Below are 12,440 nucleotides of genomic sequence, written 5' to 3'. Positions count from 1 at the left end.
GAAGGACTCCCAGACTATGAGAAATAAGATTCTCTGGTCTGATGAGACAACGATAGAACTTTTTGGTGATAATTCTAAGTGGTATGTGTGGAGAAATGCAGGCACTGCTCATCACCTGCCCAATACAATCCCAACAGTGAGACATGGTGGTGGCAGTATCATGCTATAGGGGCAGGGACAGGACTTGGCTGAACGTTTACCTTCCAACAAGACAATGACCCTAAGCACACAGCTAAAATAACAAAGGAGCGGCTTCAGAACAACTCTGTAAACATTTTTGACCGGCCCAGCCAGAGCCCTGACCTAAACCCAATTGAGCATCTCTGGAGAGACCTGAAAATGGCGTCATTTCTACATTTTTTTTCTGTCAAGATGGGGGATGGGGTGCAGCGTGTACAGTACTAAGAAAAAAAATGAACTTTTTTGAATTTACTAAATGGCTTCAATGAAACAAAGAGTGAAAAAATTAAAGGGGTCTGAATACTTTCCGTACTTAATGTATTTTAGGAGTCAATCCATTTTTTAACAACTCCGACTCCACAGCACTGCCTTTGTTCCATATAGAACAATGCCAAATATGTCTTTATTCATGGAAAGGTTATGGTCAATGACTAGGGTGCAATCTATATATTCAGTTGTAGCCATATTCATCCATGCGTCCATTGTATACATATTCATCCATGCGTTCATTGTATACATATTCATCCATACATCCATTATATTCATGTTCATCCATGGGTCCATTGTATCCATATTCATCCATACATTTATTGTATCTGTCGCGGGCGGTGGGGCGCTGCGCTCACCACGCTCGGGTCCGGCGCTGCTGCTGCTGCTGCTCGGTGGCTCGAGCGGTGGGCCGGATTCGGGGACTCGAGCGGCGCTCCTCGCCCGTGAGTGAAAGGAGGGTAGTTCGGTTTGGGGATTTGGTCCGTGACGCCACCCACGGGTCGTGGTGAGATTGGGCACCACCGCTGCTATTGACGGGGATCCCGGGAGCGATGGTAGGGAGCAGCTGGGATGTTTCTCTCCCCTCCGTGGGTAGGGGGTTGGTGGTCCCGGGGCCCGGTGAAGTGTCGGGGAGGCAGGGTTGGCAAGGGGCAGGGTCGCTTAGACTGCGCAGCGCGGTGCCGGATGGCACGGTAGTACTCACTCAGGCACAAATGGATGCAAAGTCTCTGGTAAACCAAACGGGCTGGATGGACGGGTCCCGCAGCCGGCTGCTGTGGTTTCTCCCAGACGGTTGGTGGTGGCTGCCTTTCCCTGCACCTTTGTGTATGTTCGGTCCCGATGGCTTCCCACCGGTAACCCGCTCCCCAGCATGTATATGTGCCTGAGGAGCCCTTTTGCCCGCAGGCTCTGGCCCTGGGAACTCTAGCTGTGGCGGTAGCTGTATTTCCTTTTGCTGGTTGGACGGTTGCCTTCAATCGGGTCTTGGCTGTTAGGAAACCCCTGGGGTTCCGGTCACTGACAGATTTGACCTATTTAACGGCGACTCCAAGCCTGGTCGGGGTCCGCAGGCCCTGCCGGTTTGTGCTGGCTTCACTTCGCTCCCTGGTTCAGTACCGGCGGGCCACCGCCCGACCCCGGTCCTACGATTCCGCGTTGATCTGCCTCTCCTGCAGACGGCCACCACCGTCTGTCAACCTTGCTCTCGGTGCCCGGGCCACGTACCCGGACACAGTCAGTTTGCTCTTCTACTACCACTTTACTCCTCACTCTTCCACTTCCCTAACTGATCTGACTTCCTTTTCCCGCCTCCAGGACTGTGAACTCCTCGGTGGGCGGGGCCAACCGCCTGGCTCCACCCCACCTGGTGTGGACATCAGCCCCTGGAGGGAGGCAACAAGGATTTTGTGTCTGGCTGATGTGCCTATCTCGGGGTGGGGGTGTATGTTGTAGTACCTGTGACGACCTGGCTAGTCCAGGGCGCCACATATCCGTATTCATCCATACATCCATTGTATTAATTTTCATCCATACATCCATTGTATCCATCCAATTTTATCTACATTCTTAATCCACAAACCTTACATGACAGTACGTGCAGTGAATAATATGGACTTACACCTACAGCAATTGTACCCGGCTGCTATTTCGGTTCCTGGAGTTGGCAATGTTGCACAGAAACCTCTGAATTTCTAAAGGATGCTGACACCCAGGGGTGTAACTACCGCGGTTGCAGAGGTCACGACTGCAACCGGGCCCAGCAGCTTAGGGGCCCGCTCTCCAGATCAGCAAGCAGCTCCTTTCTGTGAGAGGAGCTGCGCTGATCTGGCGCACACCACGCGGCCGCTATATGACCCGGTGCCGCCGCCGGTGACACTGGACCCCCCTCCCCCGTCATCACGCACAGCAACAATGAAGAAGCGTGGAGCGGCCCGTGTAGCTCCACACTCCTTTATTCTCCCTCTGTGCCTGCGCGGTGACGTCACTCCTGTGCGTGCGATGTGCTCAGAATCAGAGCACAGAGCGCAGGGTGGGAGGATGCCGAACGGAGGAGAGATGATGGAGCAGCGGGGGAACGAGGAGAGCGGTAAAAACTTGTTTTTTTTTTTTTTTACATTTTTTAAATCAGTGCATACCCAGGGGCCGGGAGGGGCATGGGGGGGCTGTCAGCAGTATACATGGAGCATGGGAGGGGGCTGCCAGCAGTATACATGGAGCATGGGGGGGCTGCCAGCAGTATACATGGAGCATAAGGGGCTGCCAGCATTATACATTGAGAATGGGGGGCTGCCAGCAGTATACATGGAGCATGGGGGGCTGCCAGCAGTATACATGGAGCATGGGGGGCTGCCAGCAGTATACATGGAGCATGGGGGGCTGTCAGCAGTATACATAGAGCATGGGGGGCTGCCAGCAGTAAACATGGGGGGGCTGCCAGCATCATACATTGAGCATGGGGGGGCTGCCAGCATTATACATGGAGCATAGGGGGCTGGCTGAATTATACATAAAGGTATGGGGGGCTGCCAGCATTATACATGGAGCATTGGGGGGGCTTGCATTATACATGGAGTGTGGGGGGGGCTTGCATTATACATGGAGTGGGGGGCTGGCTGCATTATACATGAAGGCCTGGGGGGCTGCCAGCATTATACATGGAGCATTGGGGGGCTTGCATTATACATGGAGTGTGGGGGGGCTTGCATAATACATGGAGTAGGGGGGGGGCTTGCATTTTCCATGGAACATGGGGGGCTGGCTGCATTATACATGGAGCATGGAGGGCTGGCTGCATTATACATGGAGCATGGGGGGGCTGGCTACATTATACATGGGGGGCTGGCTGCATTATACATGGAGCATGGGGGGGCTGGCTACATTATACATGGGGGGGCTGGCTGCATTATACATGGAGGCCTGGGGTGAATAATATTATATGGAGGACTATGGGGCGCAGTATATTATATGGAGGACTATGTGGTGCAGTATAATATATGGAGTAATATGGGGTGAATTATAATACATAGAGAACTATGGGAAATGCAGTATAATATATGGAGGACTATGGAGGTGCATTCTAATATATGAAGCGTTATGTGGGACCCTTTATGCTATATGTAAGGCTATGTGGGGGCCATTGTAGTATTTGGCAAAACTATATACAAGGGGGGACAAAGATACAAGCAGGGGATGGGAACGTTTTGTGCTGAGGGAAAAGGGCTCTTTCCCTCAGCACCCAGCTTTCCCATGCTCTGCTATACATCTCTCAGCACCCAGCTTTCCCATGCTCTGCTATACATCTCTCAGCACCCAGCTTTCCCATGCTCTGATATGGGAAAGCTGGGTGCTGAGGGAATGATGTATAGCAGAGCATGGGAAAGCTGGGTGCCGAGGACCAGATGGATATCAGAACATAGGAAATCTGGGTGCTGAGAGAAAGAGCCAAGTGTCAGTGTCATTATCCTGTACCCCAAGTGTCGGTGGACGTAGAGGGGGGGTCCAGGTCCGAACTTTGCACCGGGGCCCATCAAACTCTAGTTATGCCACTGGCTGACACATAACTCATGCAGGCTTGACCGGTTTGATTTTGAGCCATATTTTAAGACTCAGTGATTTTTTTTTTTCATTAAGAGCTAATCTTTCTTTTTTTAGATGTATTAGAGAATTTTGTAACACTACCATATAGTGCCGAGATACCACTGCCATACACATCCCACATGGTACTGTTATACATTGCAAATCAATGTCCAAATATTACCGCCATACACAGATAAATAGTGAGAAATTTTAGTTTGCTCTTGGGGTTTTAACTCTTCAGTGTGTGTTAGACAATAGGGGCCCTGTCCAAATGCCCAGTTTGCCCTACAGAAAAATGACCCTGAATACAGACTGTACCCATTAGAAAGCCATCACCCACCTGTGCCCAGCAGATGAGGAAAACTTCCTGGATCTCCGCAGCCATGCAGCAGCCTGCACTGCTCTGCACAACATTCTATTACCATAGCAACAACTGACTGGATACATTGTAGCTGTGCTGCATTCTTTGCAATGTTCTAGTGACACCTTCTGGACACTGAAAATATTACACAACAAGATTTGTTTCTTATTCCTGGGGGAAAAATATATGACAGGAGGTGTTACCGTAAATCAGGGGTGGGGAACCTTTTTTCTGCCAATGTCCTTTGAATATTTATAAACTTTAAAATGATCCTGCTTTATTTGGTCCCCCCTAATGTGACAGTTTTTATGTTCCTCCTCCTCCTCCTCAGATTTCCCACCAGTGAAATGTGAAATCTGCATCTGAAGTGATGGCTGGCTTCTTAACTTTTGCATCCTTGCATTGAAATGGCACCTTTAATTGTCCTACGTCATTATCTGGGCCATCAAATTCTGCAGACGGATGTGAGCCAAAGGAGACCATAGCTTATAGAGCTGAACTATTTGTTGCAAACAGTCTTTTTCGAAGTGCTAACCATATGATGATACCTAGCATGGGTCACTTTGGCAGGTGTGCATAAATAATTATGTTATATTTATTCAAGGACATTATTTATATTGCCACATAGAAGTACTGTGAAACGTTTGTCAGGTGTGGAGAAATTTCTGCACATTATGAATGTTTTGGAAAATGAAAGAATCAATTAACAAAATGTAAAGTGAATTAACAAAAGAGAAATCTAAATCCCATCCATATTTGGTGACCGCTCTTCGCGTTCATCACTTCTTCTTGTCAGCTACACACAGTTTTTGAGGGAACTCAGCAGGAGGTTGTTCCAAACATCTTGGAGAACTGACCCCAGATCTTCTTTGTATGAGACTTGTGCAGATCCTTCTATCTCTTCATGTGATCCCAGATAGATTGGATGATGTGAGATGAGGGCTCTGCAGGGGCTGTATCAAACCTGACAAGGCTCTACAGGGGCTGGATCAACACTTCGAGGGCTCTGCAGGGGCTGGATCAAACCTTCCACGGCTTTACGGGTGCTGGATCAACACTTCCAGGGCTCTGCAGGGGCCGGATCAACACTTCCAGGGCTCTGTGGGGGCTGGATCAACACTTCCAGAGCTCTGCGGGTGCTGGCTCATCACTTCCAGGGCTCTGTGGATGTAGGATCAACACTTCCAGGGCTCTGCGGGGGCTGGCTCAACACTTCCAGGGCTCTGTGGATGTAGGAGCAACACCTCCAGGGATCTGCAGTGGCCGTATCAACACTTCCAGAGCACTGCGTGGGGCTGGATCATCCCTTCCAGGCCTCTGTGGGTGTAGGATCAACACTTCCAGGGCTCTGCAGGAACCGGACCAACACTTCCAAGGTTCTGTGGGGGCCGGATCATCACCTCCTGGGCTCTGCGGTGGCCAGATCATCACTTCCAGGGCTCTGCGGGGGCCGGCTCATCACCTCCAGGGCTCTGCGGTGGCCAGATCATCACTTCCAGGGCTCTGCGGGAGCAAGATCATCACTTACAGGGCTCTGCGGGGGCCGGATCATCACTTCCAGGGCTCTGCGGTGGCCGGATCATCACCTCCAGAGCTCCTTGTTCTTCTTTACACTAAAGATCGCTCTTAGTGACATTGGCTGGATGTTTGGAGTCATTATCCAGCTGCATAATAAATTTGGAGCCAATCAGTTACCTCCCTAGTAATAGTGTATGATACATAAGTATCAGGCTTGTGTTTCTCAGCATTGAGGGCACTATTAGTCTTGAGAAAATCCCCATGTCCATTTTCTAAAATGCAGGCCCAAACTTGACTCACTGTTCCTACAGACCCTCATTTTTGTACTGCTCTACAGCACTTCTGGGAACTGCCTTCTATTGCAGCCAAACATTTCACACATTGACTCATCCGTCCTGAGCACCTGATGCCATTTTTCTGCACCCCGGTTCCTCTGTTTTCATGCACAATTAAATCACTTGTCCATGCCGATGGTCTGGTTTGTTTGATGCAAATTCTTCCATGAAGGTCACTTGTAGCCAGACGTCTCCGAACAGTAGTTGCTCCCACTAGTTATTACTGATGCTACTGCCGACAGCCTCTGATTTTGAAGGGAAGGAATAATGATTTGTCTTTCATCTGCTGCACTAAGTTTCTTTTACCGACCACTGCATCTATGGTCCTCAGTGTTGCCCATTCCTTGGTGCTTCTTCCCAAAAGATTGCACAACATAACTTGAAACCCCAGATTTTGACATTTTTTTCCCTTGTAGAAATCCTAACTCTCTTGCCATGGTGCATGAGCTGCTTCTTGAAACTGTTTTCCCCAATCTCGCCTTTGTAGCTGGATTTGGCTGTTCCTCACCCAGTTATAAACCACTTACACAGCTGTTCAGTTAATCATTGAGATCCAACCTACACTCATGGACAAAAGTTTTGAGACTGAAACAAATTTTGGTTTTTACAAAGTTCTGTCAAAAAGTTTCTCTGGTTATAATCATTTCATAAGTTTTAAAACATTTATTGACAAATACACCAAGTTATGATATCATCATTTCTGCAATATACCAAATAGGAGCTGGTGCTGCATTGAATGTCACAGCAAGAGGGGAAGTTTGTTTTGCTGGAGAAAGTAGTAGAAGACTTCATAAATGGGGCCAGATGGGCAGCAGATGGCAATGATGAGTCAAAAGCAGGAGAAGTCATCATGGTGGTCAGAACGGAGGGCGAAGACGTTGTGTAACATTGGTACATGGTGGATATGTATGGGCTGCAGATGGCAGCGATGAGTCAAGGAGAAGTCATCATGGTGGTCTGAGCAGATGACGAAGACATTGTGTAGCATTGGTACATGGTGGATATGTATGGGCAACAAATGGCAACGATGAGTCAAGGAGAAGTCATCATGGTGGTCTGAGCAGATGACAAAGACATTGTGTAACATTACTACACAGTGGATATGTATGGGAAGCAAATGGCAATGATGAGTCAAGGAGAAGTCATCATGGTGGTCTGAGCAGATGGCGAAGATGTTGTGTAACATTAGTACACAGTGGATATGTATGGGCAGCAGATGGCAACAATGAGTCAAGGAGAAGTCATCATGGTGGTCTGAGCAGATGGCAAAGATGTTGTGTAACATTGGTACACAGTGGATATGTATGGGCAGCAGATGGCAGCGATGAGTCAAGGAGAAGTCATCATGGTGGTCTGAGCGGATGGCGAAGACGTTGTCTAACATTGGTACACAGTGGATATGGGCAGCAGATGGCAATAATGAGTCAAGGAGAAGTCATCATGGTGGTCTGAGCGGATGGCAAAGATGTTGTATAACATTGGTACACAGTGGATATGTATGGGAAGCAGATGGCAACGATGAGTCAAGGAGAAGTCAACATGGTGTTCTGAGCGGATGGCGAAGACGTTGTGTAACATTGGTACACAGTGGATATGGGCAGCAGATGGCAACAATGAGTCAAGCAGAAGTCATCATGGTGGTCTGAGTGGATGGCAAAGATATTGTGTAGCATTGGTACACAGTGGATATGTATGGGCAGCAGATGGCATCGATGAGTCAAGGAGAAGTTATCATGGTGGTCTGAGCGGATGGCGAAGATGTTGTGTAACATTGGTACACAGTGGATATGTATGGGAAGTAGATGGCAACAATGAGTCAAGGAGAAGTCATCATGGTTGTCTGAGCGGACGGAGAAGACGTTGTGTAACAGTGGTACATGGTGGATATGTATGAGCAGCAGATGGCAACGATGAGTCAAGGAGAAGTCATCATGGTGGTCTGAGTGGATGGTGAAGATGTTATGTAACATTGGTACACATTGGATATGGGGTTTTTTTTTTAGCAGTTTAAGCAACCGTATAACAGACTACATTCCACCTACTTAGCTGGACAATACATGTGTGTCCCACCACTATGATAATATGACGCTAGGCCATCTAAGCAAAAATAAAGCCGCTAATATTGTCAGACGCCAAGCCGGTGTTTATGGCTCCCGCCCAGTGGCCACAGGTGACTCTAATGGCTGATGGACCGGGTCATGCAAATCGATTTGCACCATTGCTAATCAATATATCAGTTTTCGCAGGAGTGGACACAAGCAGGAGAGGGCATGTTTGGGCCCCTTTGTAGTCCAATCACCCATCATAATGCACAATTTCACCTGATTCGGCAAAAAAAAAAGAATCCCTATAACTCTTGTACGTATGCCCCTAGTCTTCAACAGTGTACACTGATACAAGATATCGAAAAATGTCTCTAGTCTCTGATGTCATTCTCTGAGTGACCAGCTGAGGGCGCTGTTTCATCTTGTGTTTTACCATTTTGCCGTAGATGCAAAGACCTTTGCGAATTCCCTCTGAGGCATCTTTGTAACTATTCAAGTATGGCAAGAACTTTTCCATGCCAAATACTTGTCATGGTTGAGATGTCTCGCAAACGGGTTTAACTTCAAAATCTTTAAAAAAAAACAAAACACTTGCTTCTTAAAATCACTCGAATGAGTCACAGTCTGGTGGGAAAACCAAACAGGCTACAATATAATAAAAAAGCAGCAATACTGCAATACTGCTGATCTCTAAAATGCATAAAGTTAAAGAGGACACATTTACTTTGCATTTACTTTGCATTTTAAGCAAAAAAATATATATATTTTTTTGTCTTTTACATTTTAAAAATTACTAAAATGAAAATGGGCCGATGCAAAAGTTTAGGCACCCTTGGAGAGTTGTGTGCTCACGTAACTTTGACCAAGGTCTCAGACCTTACTTAGCCTGTTATCGTTATGGATTGTTCACTGTCATAGTTAGGAAAGGCCGGGTGATGCAAATTTCACAGCTTTATAGAAACCCAGTCTCCTCTAACCTTGTGCCAAAAACCAGCAGCCATGGGATCTTCTGAGAAGCTGCCAAGCACTCTGAAAATTAAAATGGAGGCCCACAAAGCAGGAGAAGGCTATAAGAGGATAGCAAAGCATTTTCAAGTTTCTCTTTCCTCAGTTCGAAATGTAATTAAGAAATTACATTTACCAGGAACAGTGGAGTGAAGATAAGATCTTGAAAATCAAGCAACATTTCTGTGAGAGCTGCTCGTAAGATTGCTAGAGGCAATCAGAACCCTGCTTGACTGCAAAAGACCTTCAGGAAGATTTAGCAGACTCTGGAGTTGTGGTACATTGTTCTACTGTTCAGAAACACCTCCACAAATATGGCCTTCATGGAAGAGTCATCAGAAGAAAACCTCTCCTGCATCCTCACCATAAAATTCAGCGTCAGAATGTAACACTCGCCACTGGAGATAGTAAGGTGGCGACCAGGAGTGGACCCACTAGACCACAGGAGGACCCTGGGCTTACCCTTGTGGGAGGGGCTTGACTAAGTGCCCATAGTGAGGCAGAGGCCAGGTGTCACGCTCAGGGCAGTGACCGGGACTGTGGCAGCTGACCCTCTGGGCAAGGACAGACACAGGTGCAGACAGGCAGAGTCATTAATAAAGCAGGTGCAGCCAGGATTGCTAGGGCTGATAGTACGGCAAGGATGGATAAAAAAAGTCACTAGTGCAGCAGGAACCACCAAGACAGCTGAGGCTGATAGCATGGGTAGGAAGAATGGACAGAGTCACTAATGTAGATGGGAACCATTAGGACAGCCGAGGCTGATTGCAAGGCCAGGATGGAAAGGCGCCGGGGTACCGACTGGGCTGGGAAATGGGAATAGGACACTGTACACTGACACGGGGACGCACAGCTGACAAGGGGACCTGACAACTAAATGACCAGGGCACGGACAGCTAACAAACTAACCACGTTGATCAGCACCACCCCTAGTGGTGATTCAGTGGTTTAGTCTCCCTCTCCGGTGATTCAGTGGTTTAGTCTCCCTCTCCGGTGTTTCAGTGGTTTAGTCTCCCTCTCCGGTGAGTCATTGCTTTAGTCTCCCTCTCCTGTGATTCAGTGGTTTAGTCTCCCTCTCTGGTAAGTCAGTGGTTTAGTCTCATTCTCCGGTGAGTCAGTGGTTTAGTCTCCCTCTCCGGTGAGTCAGTGGATTAGTCTCCCTCTCCAGTGATTCAGTGGTTTAGTCTCCCTCTCCGGTGAGTCGGTGGATTAGTCTCCCTCTCCTGAGATTCAGTGGTTTAGTCTCCCTCTCCGGTGAGTCAGTGGATTAGTCTCCCTGTCCGGTGATTCAGTAGTTTAGTCTCCCTCTCCGGTGATTCAGTGGTTTAGTCTCCCTCTCTGGTGATTCAGTGGTTTAGTCTCCCTCTCCGGCGAGTCAGTGGTTTAGTCTCCCTCTCCGGTGATTCAGTGGTTTAGTCTCCCTCTCCGGTGATTCAGTGGATTAGTCTCCCTTTCCGGTGATTCAGTGGTTTAGTCTCCCTCTCCGGTGAGTCGGTGGATTAGTCTCCCTCTCCTGAGATTCAGTGGTTTAGTCTCCCTCTCCGGTGAGTCAGTGGATTAGTCTCCCTCTCTGGTGATTCAGTGGTTTAGTCTCCCTCTCCGGTGAGTCAGTGGTTTAGTCTTCCTCTCCGGCGAGTCAGTGGTTTAGTCTCCCTCTCCGGTGATTCAGTGGTTTAGTCTCCCTCTCCGGTGATTCAGTGGTTTTAGTCTCCCTCTCCGGTGAGTCAGTGCTTTAGTCTCCCTCTCCGGTGATTCAGTGGTTTAGTCACCCTCTCTGGTAAGTCAGTGGTTTAGTCTCCCTCTCCGGTGATTCAGTGGTTTAGTCTCCCTCTCCGGTGATTCAGTGGATTAGTCACCCTCTACGGTGATTCAGTGGTTTAGTCTCCCTCTCCGGTGAGTCAGTGGATTAGTCTCCCTCTCCTGAGATTCAGTGGTTTTAGTCTCCCTCTCCGGTGAGTCAGTGCTTTAGTCTCCCTCTCCGGTGATTCAGTGGTTTAGTCACCCTCTCTGGTAAGTCAGTGGTTTAATCTCCCTCTCCAGTGATTCAGTGGTTTAGTCACCCTCTCTCGTAAGTCAGTGGTTTAGTCTCATTCTCCGGTGAGTCAGTGGTTTAGTCTCCCTCTCCGGTAAGTCAGTGGATTAGTCTCCCTCTCCGGTGATTCAGTGGTTTAGTCTCCCTCTCCGGTGAGTCGGTGGATTAGTCTCCCTCTCCGGTGATTCAGTAGTTTAGTCTCCCTCTCCGGTGATTCAGTGGTTTAGTCTCAGTCTCTGGTGATTCAGTGGTTTAGTCTCCCTCTCCGGTGAGTCAGTGGTTTAGTCTCCCTCTCCGGCGAGTCAGTGGTTTAGTCTCCCTCTCAGGTGATTCAGTGGTTTAGTCTTCCTCTCCGGTGATTCAGTGGTTTTAGTCTCCCTCTCCGGTGATTCAGTGGTTTTAGTCTCCCTCTCCGGTGATTCAGTGGTTTAGTCTCCCTCTCCGGTGATTCAGTGGTTTAGTCTCCCTCTCCGGTGATTCAGTGGTTTTAGTCTCCCTCTCCGGTGATTCAGTGGTTTAGTCTCCCTCTCCGGTGAGTCAGTGGTTTAGTCTCCCTCTCTGGTGATTCAGTGGTTTAGTCTCCCTCTCCAGTGATTCAGTGATTTAGTCTCCGTCTATAGTGATTCAGTGGTTTAGTCTCCCTCTCCGGCGAGTCAGTGGTTTAATCTCCCTCTCTGGTGAGTCAGTGGTTTAGTCTCCCTCTCCGGTGATTCAGTGGTTTAGTCTCCCTCTCCGGTGATTCAGTGGTTTAGTCTCCCTCTCCGGTGAATCAGTGGTTTAGTCTTCATCTATAGTGATTCAGTGGTTTAATCTCCCTCTCCAGTGATTCAGTGGTTTAGTCTCTCTCTCTCCAGTGATTCAGTGGTTTAGTCTCCGTCTATAGTGATTCAGTGGTTTAGTCTCCCTCTCCGGTGATTCAGTGGTTTAGTCTTCCTCTCCAGTGATTCAGTGGTTTAGTCTCCGTCTATAGTGATTCAGTGGTTTAGTCTCCCTCTCCGGCGAGTCAGTGGTTTAATCTCCCTCTTCGGTGATTCAGTGGTTTAGTCTTCGTATATAGTGATTCAGTGGTTTAGTCTCCCTCTCCAGTGATTCAGTGGTTTAGTCTCCCTCTCCGGTGA

The 12,440-nt window shown here is 48.4% G+C and overlaps 1 protein-coding gene across 1 annotated transcript in view; it reads right to left on the bottom strand.

Moving 5' to 3' along the window:
* Window positions 1-4,434, bottom strand: part of CCDC83 (coiled-coil domain containing 83) — a 111,906-nt gene extending 107,472 nt beyond the window's left edge. Inside the window, exon 1 of the mRNA XM_075334702.1 lies at window positions 4,367-4,434. The gene's annotated coding sequence lies outside the window, so the exon portion shown is untranslated. The remainder of the gene's footprint in view (window positions 1-4,366) is intronic.
* Between the last annotated feature and the right edge of the window lie 8,006 nt (window positions 4,435-12,440).

Source organism: Anomaloglossus baeobatrachus, chromosome 2 (genome assembly GCF_048569485.1).
Source record: "Anomaloglossus baeobatrachus isolate aAnoBae1 chromosome 2, aAnoBae1.hap1, whole genome shotgun sequence".
Lineage (NCBI taxonomy): Eukaryota > Metazoa > Chordata > Amphibia > Anura > Aromobatidae > Anomaloglossus > Anomaloglossus baeobatrachus.
The sequence above is the reverse complement of the archived record's forward strand: the minus strand, read 5'-3'. Positions and strand labels throughout refer to the sequence as shown.